This window comes from Phocoena phocoena, chromosome 5, assembly GCF_963924675.1.
Source record: "Phocoena phocoena chromosome 5, mPhoPho1.1, whole genome shotgun sequence".
In the NCBI taxonomy this organism is placed as follows: domain Eukaryota; kingdom Metazoa; phylum Chordata; class Mammalia; order Artiodactyla; family Phocoenidae; genus Phocoena; species Phocoena phocoena.
Window position 1 is genome coordinate 43,328,135 of NC_089223.1, and position 23,089 is coordinate 43,351,223.

A 23,089-nucleotide genomic window follows, 5' to 3' on the forward strand; every position below is an offset into this window, starting at 1 on the left:
GCAGATTAGCAATGACTGTTAATATAAAAGAGCAATAGATCAGTGGGATTTAAATTAGGGGAAGCAATGCCAGTTCTCTTCTGAGGGCATAGAGACATCATACAAGGAATGGGATGAAAGTATATTCTCAACTATACCTTAATCACAGAAACTTGAATCAGCAAAGTCATGTATGAGCTATGTCTTCTTATCTTTTTGCCCCTTCATTCTGGGTTGCACCAATAAAAGTATTATTTTCTACCTATGCCAAGAGATAAACATTGCATTAAAACAAAACATAAAGTAAAAATGGGGGAGTTATTTGTTTCTCTGAGTAGCACAAACAATGATGAAACTGCAACAAAATCTAACTCACAAATCTACAGAGCAGGTAACTCCTACATCATTATTAACTCAGGCAGCCCTTCTGATGGTTGTTACCAATTTAACATCCAAACCACAGAGCCTTAAATTTGTGTCTTTCTTCTCAAGACCTCTAGGGTTTCTGGAAAATTAAATAATAAATCTTTTTTTAATGGGAAAAAAGTCTTCTTTAAAACATATGGATACATAAATAAATGAAGGCATCTTTCACCAGCCGCATGGTCTCAGAGCCTGGTAACTGGTGTCAATAAGATGTTCTAGTCCTGGTGGAGAGGAACTTGGTCTTGCTGTCTGTGTGGATGACCTTTCAGAGTTTAACCAGTTGAAAGAAATTTTGCTGAACTTCCTTCACAGTCAGTGATACCGGTGAGATTGGATGTGCTTGACTGCATTCTCTTTTACCCCTAGAAGGGTTTCTCCTCAAAGTGGGCTGCATTAGCTTATTTAGAAACATTGCAAAAGTGATGCTAATTCAAGTAAGAGTTCGTTTCTTGCAAAGCCCTCTGGGGAACTTAGATGGTTAGGTTTTCAGTTTTAGACTGAAGAAGAGAATTCGTGAAATAAGAAGATGGGGCTGAGCCTTGCCAGTCTTATAATAATAAGCACTAAGAAGTGTGCACTAAATCTGCTGACAACTGATGCATTTTAGTTATGAAAATCTCTGAACGAATAACGTACTGTCACAAGTTTGCTGCTTGTATTGAATTCTAACTTCCATTCTGTTGGGGAATTTTCACATTGGACTGGGTTTGATATTTCACTCTGCCAAGAATAATCGTTAAAGAAAGTGGTGCATACAGATCACTGTAATTCATTTAAAAATATTAATCCTACAGTCTCCTTCCACTCAAGATTGTTTTTACAAACCCTGACAATATTATTTTCTCTTGAGTGATAGATCGATATCAGCAGTCTTGAAGGGGGGAAAAGCGCTATTGGGAGAAGTTTTGAAAATGTAAAGCTCAACAAAATCCTTAAAAACATAAATCTATTGTTATTCTTATTTCACTAATCCTAAATTTTCTAGCATTGCCTGTGATGTCTTCTTACTTTATTAAGCAGGAGGGAGCATGCCAGTTAGAACAGAAATTAGCAAAGTGATGAAGCCAACGTTTCTCATAAGTTGCTATCAAAATACACCTATTGAGACTTCCCTGGTGGTACAGTGGTTAAGAATCCACCTGCCAATGCAGGGGACACGGGTTCGAACCCTGGTCCAGGAAGATCCCACAATCCGTGAAGCAACTAAGCCCGTGCACCACAACTACTGGGCCTGTGCTCTAGAGCCCGTGTGCCACAACTACTGAAGCTCGCGTGCCTAGAGACCGTGCTCCATAACAAGAGAAGCCCCTGCAATGAGAAGCCCGCACACCGCAATGAAGAGTAGCTTCCGCTCGCCGCAACAAGAGAAAGCCCACGTGCAGCAACGAAGACCCAACGCAGCCAAAAATAAATAAATAGATAAATAAACACACACACCTATTTTTCTTTGATTGCTTTCCTGCACTCTCCACTGTTTCTGAATCTGGAAGTTTGAGGCCAGCAGAGAGATCAGATGGATTTGGTGGCTGATGCGAAGGCACAGGACAGCAGCAGACACGCGCTTGCCATGGATGGCCACACCGAGAGCTCTGGACCAGTTGCTTCTGCTCTATGCTCTGTGGCTGTCCAGTGGGATGACCACACCCTCTATTTCCCAATTACAGCTTGGTTGCTGTAAAAATGATGACTAATAATTGACTCATGTTGATTGTTCTTCATTTGTTTTGAGACACATTTTATTAAGTATACTTTCCCAACTTGTAAGTTATATTCTATGAGCGGTAACCCCAGAAAGTCACCCTATTTGGAATGTACCATGGGAAGGAAGGAAAGGGAGGGAGGAAAAGTGGGTAGTGCATTCACTCCATGATTCTTCGAGAAATGAAATTGCTACCAACAGGTGTCACTCTGACAAATTCCTAAGCAAATTTTAGAGGTTCGGAGAGATGTTTAAGGGGCCTGCATTAGCCAGCAGCTTTGAAGATCACCAGCGAGACTGAATGATCCTCTGCATAAACTGGGCATAAGCCCAATGAACAGAAAGATGGGGAGTGGGGAAAATAGGCATTTTTTTCCACACTTCTATGATTCCTTAGAGATTACTGAGGTGCCCTGTGAAGACCGAGAAGGTGTGTAGGGCATATTACTCTAGTCATTACTATCTATAAATGATGAACAGCCCCAAATGACAGTCTCTGTCTGAAGGAAAAAAGACAAATTTAGGAAGTGTCTTTTCAGCCCACTGAAGCAATGTCATCACCCAGCATTTAAAAAAGAAACAACCACAAGTAATAAATAGTGATTATTCCAAATATGCAGAACATAGAGACCGCACATTACTGCCTTGAAAGCAGAAAAGTTTTCTTCTTTTCTGAAATCAGTGACCCCCAAACTCTGTCATTAGTAAAAATAATTAAAAGGTGCTCTAAGAGGGAACGGATGGATGATTGCCACTAAGAGACACATTCTCGATAATTTATTACTGATTTTAAACTTTGCTTCATTAGGACATGTCTGTTGAAGGCCATTTAGGACTCAAGGGATTTGCCTGTACTTCACATTGCCTCCATATTGGTTCCAGGGAAGGAGGATCATTTCAGTTTGTTGTACTCCATGTACCTATACAGGGAGATGGAGGGAAATCTACTGCCTTGTAAATCTTCCAATCAAGGAAGTGGTCAACTTCTTTAGGATGTTCTTGGTACTGACTGGGCTTTTAGGAGTCAGTTCTGGGAAACAATCATCAGCTAAGCAAATTGTGAAGCAGTTCACATGTCATTTATGCTTCTGCCTCAGTGAGAAGTATGAATAAAATTTGACCCTGTCCCAGATAAATTAGGTAGCTGAAAGCGCACTAGGCTTAAATTCCCTCAGTATCTTTAGCTCTGTCTGTGTGTCCAGCTGTCATATACTTCATGAAGATTGCTTCATGGGAGAGGGGGAGCTCCCCTAAACATCTGATCTTAAGCCCACGCAACAGGTGCCATCACACCTGACAGTAGAGGGTTCATCTGAGAAATAATCTCTAGATGAGTTCACAGAGCAGAGATCTTTTTCTTTTTAAAATACTCTTGGCCAAGTAAATTATTCTAATCATGTCTCTGCCTTAGGGCTAAACATCTACATCTATGTCTCTTGGTTTCCCCATGTATATCTCTTGTGATGGGGATGTAAAGACGTAAATTGATCTATCCCAGAGTTGGGCTGCCACTAAGGAGACTGGAATTAGGCATTTGTTGGCTGTCTATGGCATAATTTGCTAGAGCTTGTCTTTGTCTCCTATAAAATAGCAAATGCCATACCAAATAGCCTTGAACTTGATTTGAAAGGATCAACTATTTAGGAGTCTCTAGAGTGAAATTTTCCCCATCGATATCATTGTTTTCATTTCCACAAAGCCTAACACAAAACCTGGTATAAAGTAGACCCTGAGTAAATGAATAATTGAATAAGGTGTTAGTTCATGTCATGGATGCAATGGGCTTTTTTATTCTTTTCCACATGGTGTTAGGTATAGAGAATGAATCTAAGACCATCTGAAATAAATTCTTGAATAAAAACTGGAAATCATATTTGCTTTAGTCATGTAAATAAAGTATTGCTTTGTTTAATTTGGTGGAAGCCTTGGAAATCTGGATTATGCTTTTAGGTATTTTTTAAATGAACTTATTTATGACAAGAGAACATCCAAATTGCCATGGTAAAATAAATGCACAAAATGAACCCATTAACCAATACTCATAGAGCACTGTTTGTCAATGATTAACAAATCCAACTGATATTAAGAACTTAGCCCCCTCTAATGGAGCAGACCACAGGGAAATATCAAAGAAGTGGTAACAGCTGGCTTGTTAATATTCTCAGTCTTTTTTCTTTTACAAGAGAAAACAAATGGGAAAGCACAAAAGTAATTATACAGTAGTCCTCTTTAAGATAAACCATAAAAAGTAAAAGTACTGACTAGACTGAGAGCATTACCATATCCCAGATCATAAATTCTAACATTAGATATCAGGAATATAAATTGTTATTGGCTTAAGGAACACTAATAGATAAGGAATTGATTTTATTTGGTAAATACTTTACTATTAGAAAGACACAATCACAGATCCTAATGGAGAGGAGCATTTATCTCATTAAGTCACTACTACACGCCATCTGTATCCAAGTCAAGCCCCTATGAAGGAGACTTCTGAATAGTAAAAAAGAGCATAGAGAATGCCAAATCTTACCTTGCCCTCGTGGTTTTTAAAAATATCTCAGTTTATTTTGAACCACTATGAAAGTAGTTATTTGAAATGGTAAAAATGAAAGATAAATACAGAGCTAATCCTTTCAAGAAAAAGGTGCTACCCTGTCTTTCGTATTCTCTCTGCCCTTCCTCACTCCCTCCTAAACACACAAACTGGGTCAAAGTTCACTTGGTCAAAGAAGTCTTCCCTGACTCTTAGATATAAAAAGATCCCCACTCATATAGAGTACATGTTGGCTAGATCACCATACTCATCATATGCGAGTTTGTTCCATTCTTTTTAGTTCCATTCTTTTTAGTACTCAGTAGAGTGCCTGGCACATGGTAGATATCCAATCTCTATTTGTTAAATGAATGAACAAGTGGATGAATGAAACACTTAAATGGTAAAGGTTCAACTGTCCCAGCCTCACCCTAAACCAAGTAGAGATTTTTAGATAATATTTTATTAGTATTAACTGAAAAGATACATTTAAAAACACTTTTTAATCAGCAGAACTTTATGCTTATTAGGCCTGATATACATAAGGCAGAGAGGGCAGTTAGATCCCTCTATAGCCTCTTGCATTAAGATACTACTTAAATTCCTAAAAGATCATTTGTGGAAGATAATCTTTCTCTGAGTCATTGTAAGTGCCAGTTCTCAATGACTTCTTGGATCACCTGAAATTTTTTTTCGTTTTTCAACATCATTATTGGAGTATAATTTTCTACAATGGTGTGTTAGCTTCTGCTGTATAACAAAGTGAATCAGCCATACTTATACATATATCCACATATCCCCTCCCTCTTGCGTCTCCTTCCCACCCCGCCCAATCCACCCCTCTAGGTGATCACAAACACCAAGCTGATCTATCTTTGCTATGTGGCTGCTTCCCACCAGCCATCCATTCTACATATGGCAGTGTATATATGTCCATGCCACTCTTTCACCTCCTCCCAGCCCACCCCTCCCACGCCGTGTCCTCATGTCCATGCTCCACATCTGTGTATTTATTTCTGTACTGCCCCTATGTTCTTCCGAAATTTTTTTTTTAAGATTCCATATATATCTCTTAGCATACCTTATTTGTTTTTCTCTTTCTGACTTACTTCACTCTGATGACAGACTCTAGGTCCATCCACCTCACTACAAGTAACTCAATTTCGTTTCTTTTTATGGCTGACTAATATTCCATTGTATATATGTGCCACATCTTCTTTATCCATTCTTCTGTTGATGGACACTTAGGTTGCTTCCATGTCCTGGCTATTGTAAATAGTGCTGTAATGAACATTCTGGTACATGACCCTTTTTGAATTATGGTTTTCTCAGGGTATATGCCCAGTAGTGGGATTGCTGGGTTGTATGGTAGTTCTATTTGTAGTTTTTTAAGGAACCTCCATACTATTCTCCATAGTGGCTGTATCAATTTACATTCCCACCAAGAGTGCAAGAGAGTTCCTTTTTCTCCACACCCTCTCCAGCATTTATTGTTTGTAGATGGTTTGATGATGGCCATTCTGACTGGTGTGAGGTGATACCTCATTGTAGTTTGTATTCTAGATTTGCATTGTCGATTTGCATTTCTCTAATGATTAGTGATGTTGAGTATCCTTTCATGTATTTGTTGACAATCTGTATGTCTTCTTTGGAGAAATGTCTATTTAGATCTTCTGCCCATTTTTGGACTGGTTTGTTTATTTTTTTGATATTGAGCTGCATGAGCTGCTTGTATATTTTGGAGATTAATTCTTTGTCAGTTGCTTCATTTGCAAATATTTTCTCCCATTCTGTGGGTTGTTCGTTCATCTTCTTTATGGTTTCCTTTGCTGGGCAAAAGGTTTTAAGTTTCATTAAGTCCCATTTGTTTATTTTTGTTTTTATTTCCATTTCTCTAAGAGGTGGGTCAAAAAGGATCTTGCTGAGATTTATGTCATAGAGTGTTCTGCCTATGTTTTCCTTGAAGAGTTTTATAATCTCTGGTCTTACATTGAGGTCTTTAATACATTTTGAGTTTATTTTTGTGTATGGTGTTAGGGAGTGCCCTAATTTCATTCTTTTTCTTGTAGCTGTCCAGTTTTCCCAACACCATTTATTGAAGAGGCTGCCTTTTCTCTATTGTATATTCTTGCTTCCTTTGTCAAAGATAAGGTGACCATATGTGTGTGGGTTTATCTCTGGGCTTTCTATCCTGTTCCATTGCTCTATATTTCTATTTTTATGCCAGTACCATAATGTCTTGATGACTGTAGCTTTGTAGGATAGTCTGAGATCAGGGAGCCTGATTCCTCCAGCTCCATTTTTCTTTAGCAAATTGCTTTGGCTATTCCGGTTCTTTTGGGTTTCCATACAAATTGTGAAATTTTTTGTTCTAGTTCTGTGAAAAATGACATTGGTAGTTTGATAGGGATTGCATTGAATCTATAGATTGCTTTGGGGAGTATAGTCATTTTCACAATGTTGATTCTTCAAATCCAAGAACATGGTATAGCTCTTCATCTGTTTGTATCATCATTAATTTCTTTCATCAGTGTCTTATAGTTTCCTGCATACAGTTCTTTTATCTTCTTAGGTAGGTTTATTCCTAGGTATTTCATTTTTTTTATTGCAATGGTAAATGGGAGTGTTTCCTTAATTTTCCTTTCAGAATTTTCATCATTAGTGTATAGGAATGCAAGAGATCTCTGTGCATTAATTTTCTATTCTGCTACTTTACCAAATTCATTGATTAGCTCTAGTAGCTTTCTGGTAGCATCTTTAGCATTCTCTATGTATGGTAGCATGCCATCTGCAAACAGAGACAGTTTTACTTCTTCTTTTCCAATTTGGATTCCTTTTATTTCTTTTTCTTCTCTGATTGCTGTGGCTAAAACTTCCAAAACTATGTTGAATAAGAGTGATGAGAGTGGGCAACCTTGTCTTGTTCCTGATCTTAGTGGAAATGCTTTCAGTTTTCCACCATTGAGAATGATGTTGGCTGTGGGTTTGTCGTATATGGCCTTTATTATGTTGAGATAGGTTCCCTCTATGCCTACTTTCTGGGTTTTTTTTTTTTTTTATCATAAATGGGTGTTGAATTTTGTTGAAAGTTTTTTCTGCATCTATTGAGATGATCATATGGTTTTTATCCTTCAGTTTGTTATCACATTGATTGATTTGCGTATATTGAAGATTCCTTGCATCCCTGGGATAAACCCCACTTGATCATGGTGTATGATTCTTTCCATGTGCTGTTGGATTCTCTCTGCTAGTATTTTGTTGAGAATTTTTGCATCTATGTTCATCAGTGATATTGGCCTGTAGTTTTCTATTTTTGTGACATCTTTGTCTGGTTTTGGTATCATGGTAATGCCAAGGCCACAAGGGTGGCCTTGTAGAATGAGTTTGGGAATGTTCCTCCTTCTGCTATATTTTGGAAGAGTTTGAGAAGGATAGATGTTAGCTCTTCTCTAAATGTTTGATAGAATTCGCCTGTGAAGCCATCTGGTCCTGAGCTTTTGTTTGTTGGAAGATATTTAATCACAGTTTCAATTTCAGTGCTTGTGGTTGGTCTATTTATATTTTCTATTTCTTCCTGGTTCAGTCTCAGAAGGTTATGTTTTTCTAAGGATTTGTCCATTTCTTCCGGGTTGTTCATTTTATTGGCACATAGTTGCTTGTAGTAATCTCTCATGATCCTTTGTATTTCTGCAGTGTCAGTTGTTACTTCTCCTTTTTCATTTCTAATTCTATTTATATGTGTCTTCTCCCTTGTTTTCCTGATGAGTCTGGCTAACGGTTTATCAATTTTGTTTATCTTATAAAAGAAGCAGCTTTTAGTTTTACTGATCTTAGTTATCATTTCCTTCATTTCTTTTTCATTTATTTCTGATCTGATCTTTATGATTTTTTTCCTTCTGCTAACTTTGGGGGTCTTTTTTGTTATTCTTTCTCTAATTGCTTTAGGTGTAAGAATAGGTTGTTTGAGATTTTTCTTGTTTCTTAAGGTAGGATTGTATTGCTATAAACTTCCCACTGCTAAGTGCTTCCCACTTAGAACTGCTTTTGCTGCATCCCATGGTATTTGAGTCATTGTGTTTTCATTGTCATTTGTTTCTAGGTGTTTTTTGATTTCCTCTTTGATTTCTTCAGTGATCTTTTGGTTATATGGTAGTGTATTGTTTAGCCTCCATGTGTTTGTATTTTTTACAGTTTTTGTCTTGTAATTGATATCTAGTCTCATAGTGTTGTGGTCAGAAAAGTTACTTGATATGATTACAATTTTCTTAAATTTACCAAAGCTTGACTTGTGACCCAAGATACCCTGGAGAATGTTCTATGAGCACTTGAGAAAAAAGTGTATTCTGTTATAAGATGGAATGTCCTATAAATATCAATGAAGTCTATCTTGTTTAATGTATCATTTAAAGCTTGTGTTTCCTTACTTATTTTCATTTTGGATGATATGTCCATTGGTGAAAGTGGGGTGTTAAAGTCCCCTACTATGATTGTGTTCCTGTCAATTTCCCCTTTTATGGCTGTTAGTATTTGCCTTATGTATTGTGGTGCTCCTACGTTGGGTGCATAAATATTTACAATTGTTATATCTTCTTCTTGGTTTGATCCCTTGATCATTATGTAGTGTTCTTCTTTGTCTCTTGTAATAGTCTATGTTTTAAAGTCTATTTTGTCTGATATGAAAATTTCTACTCCAGGTTTCTTTTGATTTCCATTTGCATGGAATATCTTTTTCCATTCCCTCACTTTCAGTCTGTATGTGTCCCTAGGTTTGAAGTGGGCCCCTTGTAGATTGCATATATATAGGTCTTATTTTTGTATCCATTCAGCCAGTCTATGTCTTTTGGTTGGAGCAGTTAATCCATTTACATTTAAGGTAATTACCGATATGTATGTTTCTATTACCATTTTCTTAATTGTTTTGAGTTTGTTATTGCAGATCTTTTCCTTCTCTTGTGTATCCTGCCTAGAGAAGTTCCTTTAGCATTTGTTGTTAAGCTGGTTTTGTGGTGCTGAATTCTCTAAGCCTTTGATTCTCTGTAAATGTTTTAATTTCTCTGTCAAATCTGAGTGAGATCTTTGCTTGGTAGAGTAATCTTGGTTGTAGGTTTTTCCCTTTCATCACTTTAAATATGTCCTGCCACACCCTTCTGGCTTGCAGAGTTTCTACTGAAAGATCAGCTGTTAACCTTATAGGGATTCCCTTGTATGTTATTTTTCCCTTGCTGCTTTTAATATTTTTTCTTTGTATTTAATTTTTGAAAGTTTGATTAATATGTGTCTTGGCGTGTTTCTCCTTGGATTTACCCTGTATTGGACTCTCTGCACCTCCTGAACTTGATTGACTATTTCCTTTCCCATGTTAGGGAAGTTTTCAACTATAATCTCTTCAAATATTTTCTCAAACCCTTTCTTTTTCTCTTCTTCCTCTGGGACCCCTATAGTTCGATTGTTGGTGTTTTTAATGTTGTTGCAGAGATCTCTGAGACTGTCCTCGGTTCTTTTCATTCTTTTTTTCTTTATTCTGCTCTGCAGTAGTTATTTTCACTATTTTATGTTCCAGGTCACTTATCCATTCTTCTGCCTCAGTTATTCTGCTATTGATTCCTTCTAGAGAATTTTTAATTTCATTTATTGTGTTGTTCATCTTTGTTTGTTTGCTCTTTAGTTCTTCTATGTCCCTGTTAAACGTTTCTTGTATTTTCTCCATTCTTTTTCCAAGATTTGGGATCATCTTTACTATCATTACTCTGAATTCTTTTCAGGTAGACTATCTATTTCCTCTTTAGTTGTTTGGTCTGGTGAGTTTTTACCTTGCTCCTTCATCTCCTGTGTATTTCTCTATCTTCTCATTTTGCTTAACTTACTGTGTTTGAGGTCTCCTTTTTTGCAGGCTACAGGTTTGTAGTTCCCGTTTTTTTTTTTGCACCTGCTCCCAGTGGGTAAGGTTGGTTCACTGGGTTGTGTAGGCTTCCTGCTGGAGGTGACTGTGTTCTGCTGGATGAGGCTGGATTTTGTCTTTTTTGTGGGCAGGACCACATCTGGAGGTGTGCTTTGGGCTGTCTTTGAACTTAGTATGATTTTAGGCAGCTTCTCTGCTAGTGGGTGGGGTTGTGTCCTTGTCTTGCTAGTTGTTTGGCATGGGGTGTCCAGCACTGGAACTTGCTGGTTGTTGAGTGTAACTGGGTCTTAGTATTGAGACAGAGATCTCTGGGAGAGCTCTCACCGTTTGATTTTACGTGGGTCCGGGAGCTCTGTTGTGGACCAATGTCCTGAATTCGGCTCTCCCACCTCAGAAGCTCAGGCCTGCCACTCAGCCTGAGCACCAAGACCCTGTCAGCTACACGGCTCAGAAGAAAAGGGAGAAAAAAGAAAGAATTAAATTAAAAGTTTATTAAAATAAAAATTAAAACGTTATTAATATAAAAATTAAAAAGTAATAAAAAAGAAGCAACCAAACTATTAAACAAATCCATCAATGATAATAAGTGCTAAAACTATACTTAAAAAAGAGGACAGACAGAACCCTAGTACAAATGGTAAAAGCAAAGCTATACAGACAAAATCACACAAAGAAGCATACACATATACACTCACAAAAAGAGAAAAAGGAAAAAATATATATATATATTAAGAAAAAAAGAAGAGAGCAACCACATAAACAAATCTACCAATGATAATAAGTACTAAATACTAAACTAAGATAAACATAAAACCAGGAACAAATTAGATGCAGAAAGCAAACCCCAAGTCTACTGCTGCTCCCAAAGTCCACCGCCTCAATTTTGGGATAATTTGTTGTCTATTCAGGTATTCCACAGACACAGGATACATCAAGTTGATTGTGGAGATTTAATCTGTTGCTCCTGAGGCTGCTGGGAGAGGTTTCCCTTTCTTTTCTTTGTTCGCACAGCTCCTGGGGTTCAGCTTTGGATTTGGCCCCACCTCTGTGTGTAGGTTGCCCTCTGGTGTCTGTTCTTCCCCCAGACAGGAGGGGGTTAAAGGAGCGGCTGATTCGGGGGCTCTGGCTCACTGAGGCTGGGGAGAGGGAGGGGTACGGTTGCAGGGCGAGCTTGCGGTGGCAGAAGCCGGTGTGACGTTGCAGCAGCCTGAGGTGCGTTGTGCGTTCTCCCGGGGAAGTCGTTCCTGGATCCCGGGACCCTGGCAGTGGCGGGCTGCACAGGCTCCTGGGAGGGGAGGTGTGGATAGTGACCTGTGCTTGCACACAGGCTTCTTGGTGGCTGCAGCAGCAGTCTTAGCATCTCATGCCCGTCTCTGGGGTCTGCGCTGATAGCCGCAGCTCTTGCCTCTCTGTGGAGTCGTTTAGGCGGTGCTCCGAATTCCCTCTCCTCGCACACCCCGAAACAATGGTCTCTTGCTTCTTCAGCAGCTCCAGACTTTTTCCCGGACTCCCTACTGGCTAGCTGTGACACACTATCCCCCTTCAGGCTGTGTTTATGCAGCCAACCCCAGTCCTCTCCCTGAGACCCGACCTCCGAAGCCAGAGCCTCAGCTCTCAGCCCCCACCCATCCCAGCAGGTGAGCAGACAAGTGTCTCAGGCTGGTGAGTGCTGGTCGGCACTGATCCTCTGTGCGGGAATCTCTCCACTTTACCCTCCGCACCCCTGTTGCTGCGCTCTCCTCCGTGGCTCTGAAGCTTCCCCCCTCTGCCACCCACAGTCTCCACCAGTGAAGGGGCTTCCTAGTGTGTGGAAACCTTTCCTCCTTCACAGCTCCGTCCCACTGGTGCAGGTCCTGTCCCTATTCTTTTGGCTCTTTTTGGTCTTTTTTCTTTTCCCCTACCCAGGTACGTGGGGAGTTTCTTGCCTTTTGGCAAGGTCTGAGGTCTCCTGCCAGCGTTTAGTAGGTGTTCTGTAGGAGTTGTTCCACATGTAGATTTTGTTTGTTTGTTTGTTTTGGGGGTTTTTTTGCAGTACGCGGGCCTCTCACTGTTGTGGCCTCTCCCACTGTGGAGCACAGGCTCCGGACGCGCAGGCTCAGCGGCCACGGCTCACGGGCCCAGCCGCTCCGCGGCATGTGGGATCTTCCCGGACCGGGGCATGAACCCACGCTCTCTGCATCAGCAGGTGGACTCTCAACCACTGCGCCACCAGGGAAGCCCTGTAGATGTATTTTTGATGTATTTGTGAGGAGGAAGGTGATCTCCATGTCTTACTCCTCCGTCATCTTGAAGGTCCTCCAAATCCACCTGGAATTTTAGTTTCACTTTTAAATCGGAAGAGAATCCAACTAGTTATTCATTTAGAACTCATTCCTTAGGCCCTCTTCTTCCAGCTCTTTGAAATAATAAACTTCCTAATCATATCAGAGTATTTCCCTGCACACAACAACTTACACTAGGTCTAGGGACCCATGCTGAAAAACTCTAACTGTATGTGGAAACTATTTGAGGATAATTTAGTCCAGCAAATAAAAGTTAAGGCAAGAGATTGGTAAAATCCAGTTCTGCTAAATGGAGAAGCATTATGATTTATCACCTTATACTTTGTGTAGTAATCAAGCTCTTTCAGTTTAAGTATGTCTGAAACAAGTATATAAAAATGAAAATTAATGTTCACACACCTTCATGAATACTAAATGGCTTAGATGGTGAAATAAGACAAGGAAGGAAAGAAAGGTGTAAAATATCATTCACAATTGCTTCTATTTCACTCTTTGGTGGAAGAGGAATTCTTGGTGTAGGTTACAGCTTTTAGTTGTGTTGGCTTTGAAAGATGGTGACAGCACAATGAATTAAGAAGCTGCTGTAAACAACTTGTTTTGAAATGAGCATCCACTTATATTTAATTGTACATTGTTGAACTGGAAAATGGTTTGGGGTGTTTTTTTTGATAGTTATATTTATAATTTTTATATTAACAAAATGTTTTAGAAAGCTATTATGTGGCAATCTTTTACTAATCATCAGATCTGATTACTGTTTTCTTTTTAAAATTATTTTTATTGGAGCATTGTGGCTTTACAATTTTGTGTTAGTTTCTATGGTACAGCAAAATGAATCAGCCATACATATACATATATCCCCTCTTTTTTGGATTCCCTTCCCATTTAGGTCACCACAGTGCATTAAGTAGAGTTCCCTGTGTTATGACAGTATGTTCTCTTGGTTGTCTATTTTATGCATAGCATCAATAGTGTACATACGTCAATCCCCATCTCCCATTTCCTCCCATCCCCCCTTTCCACCCTGGTATCCATAGATTTGTTCTCTACGTCTGTGTCTCTCTTTCTGCTTTGCATATAAGATCATCTATGCCATTTTTCTAGATTCCACATATATGCATTAATATACATTTGTGTTTTTCTTTTCCTGACTTACTTCACTCTGTATGACACTCTCTAGGTCCATCCACGTCTCTACAAATGACCCAATTTCATTCTTGAGTAATATTCCATTGCATATATGTACCACATCTTCTTTATCCATTCCTCTGTTGATGGACATTTAGGTTGCTTCCATGTCCTGGCTATTGTAAATAGAGCTGCAATGAACATTGTGGTGCATGTCTCTTTTTGAATTATGGTTTTCTCAGGGTATGTGCCCAGTAGTGAGATTGTTACATCTTATGGTAGTTCTATTTGTAGCTTTTTAAGGAACCTCCATACTGTTCTCCATAGTGGCTGTATCAATTTACACTCTCACCAACAGTGCGTGCGGGTTCCCTTTTCTCCACACCCTCTCCAGCATTTATTGTTTCTAGATTTTTTGATGATGGCCATTCTGACCGGTGTGAGGTGATACCTCGTTGGAGTTTTGATTTGCACTTCTCTTATAATTAGTGATATTGAGCATCTTTTCATGTGTTTGTTGGTCATCTGTATGTCTTCTGTGGAGAAATGTCTATTTAGGTCTTCCACCCATTTTTGGATTGGGTTGTTTGTTTTTTTGTTATTGAGCTGCATGAGCTGCTTGTATAAAAAATGGTTTAGGGTTTTTAAATTGCTCCTGAAATTACTTTTATTTCATTCTAAGAAAAAATCCTCAACTTTGCAAATATTTCTTTTCTGTTGTTATGTATATGTGTGTATGATAATTGTTCTTTGTTTCATCTTCATTTTTGTGTTTATGTTAAGTATATGTCTGTGCATATGATAATTGCTATTTTGTTTCATCTTCTTTCAGCCTCTTTTGTTCTTTTTGATTACAAAATAAGTAAACTTAATAAAAGATTATTGGAAATAAGCATTAATCTTAAACCTCTTAAAGGAAAATAATTAATGTTGTCTTTTCCTTGTGTCTATTTTCAACGTATAAATATTAACATGGATTCAGCACTTAAAAGAATAGTGCTTCCAATTTATACGGTAGTGTGAGAAATTACTAAATACATAGATTCAAGCATCTATCCTACTCAAGCTAATATTCTTCCTATTAAATACCTAATGATCCCTAAATGAAAACTGCAATGTACCAGAGAGTTTTTGTACTTAACAACACTCTCCACTGGGAATGCAGCAATATATAATGTAGCTAATTTCAGTATGATTTAACTTTGCTCCTATAATTATAAGTGAATGTTTTGCTATCCCAATATAGATGACATCATGGTAATCTTTTTAATAAAATTTCAGAAGAATGGAGAAGGGAGGTTTATGCAGTGATATGGGTTGAGGGAGCTTAGAGTGAGTACAGCAGAATTAAAAGAGGATGAGGCTGTCGAGGATGTTTATAAATACTGATAAAAGGCTGAAGTGTGTAGTTGATGAGAGAAGAAAGTAAATTCAGGTGGGGTTAATGAATGAGGAAAGTTGTCTTCATTAAGTCTAAGGCCTAATGAAATAGGAGTAATGGACTGAAAACTGGGTGAATGAGAGTATTTTCAAAATGGGATAATTAAGTTTTCAGAGGTGAAGGAAATCCCAGTAGCGATTAGGCCAGGAAACATCAAGAGAATGTGCTGTGAAAATAGAAAAGGGATAACAGAACTTTGAGACTACTTAATTGAAAAAGTAATGACTAATATAGCAGTAGCATTTGGGGCTGGAGGAAACCTGTGACCGAGATGCCACGGTTATCAGGGAATTTGTTAAGGGTCACTTGGAGGTAGGCAAAATTTCAGGGGGTAAGGCAACAGCAGGAGAGCCAGAGCTCAAAGAGGGACTTATCCCTGGGGTGTCAGAGCAATGGATGTATGATCTAGAAGCCACAGTGAAGAACTGTAGAAAGCTAGTTTTGTTGTAGACAGAGAAAAAGCAGGCTCTGTTGTGAGACCTGTAAGTGTGGGTTCTTTACCCATGGGCCAAGTTTCCATAATGGAAGGAAGTGAAGGAGCATCGTGTGAACAACATGAGACAGTACAGGATGCTAGCAGACACTGTGCTGGGATCCTACCCAGATCCCCTTCGATCCCTTCTATGGGTTCTGTGGGACCCGCTGCCTACATCCCCATCCCCATGCTGCCATCCCCACAGCCCTTAGGATGAAAGCCCTGCAAACTGACCTTCATAGAGTTTCCAGATTAACTAATAAAAATCCAGGATGGCCAATTAAACTTGAACTTCAGGTAAACAACAAATATATATTTTTTAGTATAAGTTTGTTCCATGTAATATTTGAGACATACTAAAAAGAATTCGTTGTTTATTTGAAATTCAAATTTAATTGGGTGTCATCTTTTATCTGTCAACCCTCTGAGGGGACCAAACTTGCAGGTGTAATTTAAGCTGCAGAGCTCCTCTGAGGGACCAGATGAGGCCAAATCTGTGCCTGAAAAGAAAAGGGACCCTTTCCTGACTTCTTCCCTCTCCCTGCCCTGCTTCCCGGAATCTCTGACAGATCTCTCCCGGTACCACAGTGGGTACCTTGTACACAATTCTTGTCTCAGGGTTTATTTCTCCAGGATCTGAATTAGAATGAGGAGTTTACTTTGAGAGAAACTGAGTATAAAATTGAAAGAGTTTGCAGGGACCATGAGTCAAGAAGGAGCCAAAGGAGGGAAGTTTGGCCCAGTTTTATGGATGAGGAAGTTTCTTAACTTGCCGGGCTAATAGAGATAAAAAGTGGCATTGCTGAGGTTCAAACATAGGTCGGTCTAGTGCCTGAGCCTTTGCATATGTTTCCACCTACACTTCCTCCCTAAGGCAGAGAAAGGAGCACGTAAGGGATTGGCTGAGCACAGGGCCTTGACAATAGACCACTGACTGCCATCCACACAGTGAACAATATGCTTATATCAAAGGAAGGAGCCTGGTTTGTATTTTGTGTGGTGCCTTAGAGGAACAGAGATCAGAGCAATGGATGGAGTGAACTGATTTCAAGGTCTGAGGCCTGAAAGGAACACTTTGGTAAAATTGTTAGAGTCCAGAGGTAGAATGCTTCCATGTGCTTCCTGAGCGCTGAAGCCATTGGTAGCATCTCCCTGTGGCACTGGGAGGACCAGAAGTGGAATGGAAATCAGCTTTCCAAATGCCCTTAATAGAACATACACGTGCTCTCAGAAGACTTTCCAATATGAATCACTTCTGTGCTTACAGGGACATGTTTCTCCCTTATTATTTAAATTTTCATTATGAAACAAGCTCCAGGTTAAAAATCAGAAAGATTTTTAGGTGAAAACATGAGGACATTATTTTTAAAGTAAAATGTAGTTACTTAAGGTGCCTTAGTAATTTATGTAATGCTCTTTGTGATTTCTTTAATATGACCTATTTTTTAAATTCTCAACACACATTCCTTAAATATGAAATATTAATGATACTTAATAAATAATAATAGTTATTGTTTTTCAATTGGAGGAGATTAAAATTTGGGGGAATATGTGGCTGGGGGATGTGGAATACATCTTTGGCATTTGGACAGCTGTGGTTCCAAAATTTGGAGCTAAGAGGCAAGCAAAGAATGTTTTATTGCCAGTATCTAAAACAAATTTTATTGGAAACTTTTATGTTTGTAGCTTTGAGTAGTTTTTATAGTGAAGAGTTCTGAAAACTGCCATAAAATTTTGCCTTGGGGGTTATGATTACATTTGTATATTTCTCAAACTTAGATAAATAAAAAAGACAGTTTTTACTGTGAGAGCTTAAAAGGTTAGACAGGTATTTGGTCTGTGATGAACCTTTTATAGGTTTGATGTTATAGAAATTTATTTTTAAAATATCAATAAAAGTACAACTTTAGAGGCCTTGATAAAAAAATTTCAGGAAACTTGATGTTGAAGTTTCCATTCAAATAGACTCACCAAGATGATTTAATTAACTTATTGTACTATGCAAACTATCTTTAATATTGGCTGATGCTACAATTTTATATGGTTGTGATATGTAATTTATAATGTTTTTGGTGGCTAGATAGTAACAGATAGTAGAATTTTTCTTGCTAGAGCTGTTTAAGCATCGGCTGGACAGCCACATGGCTTGGAAATTATAGAGAAAATTGACATCTTAGAGGAGACCAGGTGAACCCTAAGATCCCTTTCCAAACCAGACATTTGATTTTTCAGCTATAAGGAGATAGTTTAAAAATAAGATGTGGAAATGTCCCCCTTTCTTCCTCTTCTTCACACCCAAGGTTTATCTTGAAAAACAGGTTCTATACCAAAAAGATAAGAGGAGGTAGAAGGAAGAAAGGGTAGAAGGGAGGGAAGAAAAAAGGGAGGGGGTATTTACAGTATAAATCATGTATCACACATGATCTAAAATAACTATGTAAAGAAGGAAATATATCCTCATTTTCTAAATAAGGTAAATGAGTCAGCATAGAGCTAGAATTCAAACTCGAGTCTCCTTGATACCCAGACCTGTACATTTCCCCATTATATCAGTTTTTAAACTTTACTACTTAGAGTGAAAGTTGAGATGAAAAGTAAGGAAGTGATTGTCAATTTATTATGCATAGTAATTAATATATAATAGAGAACATGGATTTGGGCTTCAAAGGCAATTGTCTGGAAACTTCTGGGTGAGTCAATCAGTCAACAGATATCTACTGGGCACCTATTATGCATCAGACACTCTTCTAGGCATGGAAGACTCTGCAATAAACAAAGTAAACAGAGTTCTTGACCTTAGAAAGTGTACCTTCTAGTGGGGAGGAGACCAACAAACATAAACATAAGACAATTCCAGGCCTTGATAAATGCTTTGGAAAGAAAAAAACTGAGTAAAAAAAGTAAATTTGGTTTGGCTAAGAGTGTAAGGGAGTGAGGATGGCAGGAAAGGTTGAATGTAATTCACTGAGAGCATTGAAAGCTATGCTAAAGATTTGGGGCTTGATCTTGCAGGTAGTGGGGCATCCCATAAGATTTTTTTTTCTGGAAAACTACATGATTAAATTTGTGTTTTAGACAATGGCATCTACTGATAGTATGCAGACTGTAATGGAAAGGCAAAACACAAAAGGAAAAAGCAGGAAGCTCTTCTGATAATTCAGGAATGAATGATGAAATTGCCAAGGCAATGAGGTTAGATTCATGGACTATTAATGAAGAATAAGGGCAGGTATTAATGACTGGGTATAGAGATGAGGGGGACGATGAGTTGCACAGGCTGAATTTGCTATTCTTCGATAGAAAGATAGCTCTCTTAGTCTTAGAAAGATGAAGGATATAGAAGGAGGCAGAGAGAAAAGCAATAAGATGTTTTCCCAGAGATTATAAATTTGGTTCCAGACAGGTTGAATTAAAGGTACTTGTGGCATCATCCAAGTTGATTTTTTTCAGTGGTCATCTGGAAATATAGTATTCTGTTGAGAGCAGTTGGGTCTGTAGATAAAAATTAGGGAGTTAGCAACTTAGATGTATTAACTGAAGCTATGAGAATGGATTGAAGATGACGTTACAAAATTTAGGGGAAATGGATATTACGTATACATTAAGAAATGTTTGTGATCATCCTGCTTTTCTTTAGAAACTAATATAGTAAGAACCAAAGCTACTTGAAAAGTATGCAACAAAGGAAGTTTCCCTGGAGTGTGCCCTCATCTTTTGCTGCCTTGTTACCAGTTTTCTCATCCTCTCTTTCACTCTTACTTACTATTACTGTGCAACTTCTTCATTCAAGATAGTTCTCCCTCTCCTCTTTTCTCTTCAATCTCATTCTCTCCCTCCCCACATGCATACAACTTCTCACTTGGTTCTAATGGCATTTTATAAGATACTCAGCATTTTCATTTCCTTTGTGATAAAAAAAAACTCTTAAAGAAAATTAAAGTTATAGGAAGAAGAATGCTCTTATATCAACCTTGTATAGATGAATAAGAAGGTTATCGTGGTATACTGGAAAGATCAAGAAATATGCTGTCAAAAAACCTGGGTTTCCAGTCCAGCATTTCTACTATGAGCTAGCTCATTTACATTAACCCCTTTGAATTCTGTATTCCTCTTAAGAATACACACTTCACAGGACTGTAAGAAGTATTAGACAAAATGATATATTTAGATGTGTTATATAGAGGGCTATACATATATTAGGTTTTCATCTACTGTCTGGTTTACTCAATAAATGTTTGTTGAATGAATGATCACCTCTATTAAGGATTCTTGGATCTTCCGTTATAGATCTGTCACTCTCTACAAGATTGTTTCTTTAAGCCTTTATAACTGCCAAGATTTCTGGCCTTAAGTATGTGTTTACTACCCTCCTGTATTTTTGGTTGCACCAGCTTTATCTTAAGTAGAAAAGGTATTAAATTATCATATAAAATGGGTATCATATAATAATTATTAAATTATGCTAGCAATAATACGAAATTTTTCTTTTGGGGTATGCCTTTGCAAATATCTTGATTTCTCTTTTTCTCTAAATCTTTTTCATTCAGTTCTCAACTATACACAAAGAACATAAAAATATTTTAAATACTCTATAAAACTAAACATAAAGGTATAGCAACCAGAGAAGGCTATCATTTATTTAAGTTCTCGTTCAGCCATGATTTTTATATTGCCTACTAAATCATTTTTACCTGATAATATTTTTCTTTACTGTAAAATATTCAAAACTGACTTGGAGACTTGTATTAAAAACTTGAGACTTGAAAAAAGTGATTATTTCTTAGACCTCCTGATGGACCTCTCAGTATAATGATTTGACCTCAGAAGGGCATTGTGCTCCGGTCTGCAGCTTGCTTTCTCTTCTATGAGATACTATGAAGCTCCATTCCATGTTATGCTAATAGATTTGGTTAGATCTAAATCGAGTACAAATGAACTGTAGAGACTAATGACGAGGAAAACATAAAACTAGGCTATAGGCTTCGTGAAAACAAAGGCAATGCCAGATATCTTTAATATATTTCAAGATCCAGCATAGAAATCATTCATAAAAGCTTATGTTGACCTAATAAATGTTGTGTGCAGCAAGTTTTAGATTATGATTTCACAAATATTATTTCACGCAATTTAGAGTTTCTTTCTCAATAATTAGAAAGCAGGCACTTGCTGTCCATGGGCTTCTTGCTGTTCTGTCAATATACCCAGCTTGTTCTTATTTGGGGAACTTTGCCTTAAATATTCTTTCTGAATGGAATTATCTTCCTTCATAGACCTATATATAGTTTGGTCTCTCACTTTGTTCAGGTCTCAAATGTCCTTTAGAGAGTCACTCTTTGACCACATTTAAATAGTCTTTCCCTTCCTTAACCCTAATTACCAGTCTCTGTCTCCTTTTTCTAAAAATTTTTATTTATAACATTTATAATTACCAGAAAGTAAACATTTACTTTACAATTTTATATTGTCTGTCTCCCCACAGCCCAATAGACTATAAGGTTCATGCAGGCAGGGTTCTTGTCTGTGGAGATCACTGCCATATCTCCAAAGCTTAGGAGAACACCTGGCAAGTATTAGGCACTCAATAAAAATCTGTTGAATTGATAAATGAATTCCTGATATTTATATTTAATTTATCTCCCAGGAATCCTGGAAGACCTTTGAGAGAAGAAATTACATCCTATATCCTACCGATCCATAGAGCATCAAATTCACTGAGTAAATATTTAAATAGATCATTTATTGAGGACTTATAAGCCAGGCACTTGCATTTTCCCACTTAGTCCTTGAAACAACTTTCTGAGGTAATTATTATTATCCCATTTTTATAAGGAAACTGACACAGAAAATTAAATAATTGCCTCAGAATCATTCTGTTGTAAGTAGCAATGCTGGCGTACAAATCCCATTTAGTTTGACCCAAAACCCTATGTTATCTATCACTAAGTTGTATTCCACTTCATATGGAAGCCTTTAGAAGCCTCCTGAATGGAAACACCACATTTGTTTCTATTCTACCATCCAACGGCAAAATTTTCCACAGTCTACCTAGAACTAGATCTTAAATTCAATCTTGAGTTCAACGAGTCAGCCTGATGCCAATGCTCTCAAGATTGGAAACATGCTTTCCAGCCCCAAAAACCGATACTGCAAAAACAGCTTCCCTGGACCTAAGGGTGCCCAAATTTTCTTCTATTATAATTCTTTCATCCATAACATTTTACTACCACATTTTAGCACCTGGGTGAATGTTATCTGTTCCATATCCCTCCTTTGGGCATCATATAAGTACAACTTTATTAGAATCTGTGTTGTTACTGATACACTAGGTATAAACTGATTTGATGGACAGCAGAAGTTGTCAGTTCATTACTGACAAAAAGAGATACCAAATATTTCAATACAGAATTGGTCCCCAGGATATGAAATCAAGGAGAGAACTGTCAAAGAAAACTTGTATCAGACAAGTTAAACAGGCAAAGAAGACTTTACTTTTTACTTATATCTTAAGCAATTGAAATAATGTGCAATTCATTGCATACAATTTCTTGATATTTTCATTATGCATCATACTCCTAAGAGTTTATTTCTCTAATTTATTATATATGCTTAGTTGTTTTGAGTAATTGGGAAAAGGTATAATTCTGTTTTTAATTCTAGTAGTGGCACCTTTTATAACAAATAATAATGTTAAAACATATTTCTTAATCTATCATCCTCTTTTATAATAAATAATAATGTTAAAACATATTTCTTAATCTATCATCCTCTTTTATAATAAATAATAATGTTAAAACATATTTCTTAATCTATCATCCTCGGAAATGAGGTAATATCTAGTGAATACTCACTGTGAAATAGAAATAAATTAACACTCTTACAGACACTTTTATCCCTTCCCTCTCTCTTCTGTTTCCCAAGTTCTGTTAATTTGCTCTGATTTTTTTCCTCCAATCTATTTTAGGAGACATATTATTATTATTTGTTACATGGACATGAGTGCCTCAATGACAGCCTTAGGTCCGTGTTTAAAGAGATTCAATGATTCCTTCCACTCCTTTCATACCACACCTCATGGTTGGTTAATTTACACCCCCAAGGTAAATTGAGAACATAGTTTATTCTGTGCAACACATCAGAACTAGTGATTCAACAGTGGTTAGGGCAGCCTCTAAAACTATCCTACTTGACAGTACCTTCCAGTGTAGTAAACAGAACTTCCAAATG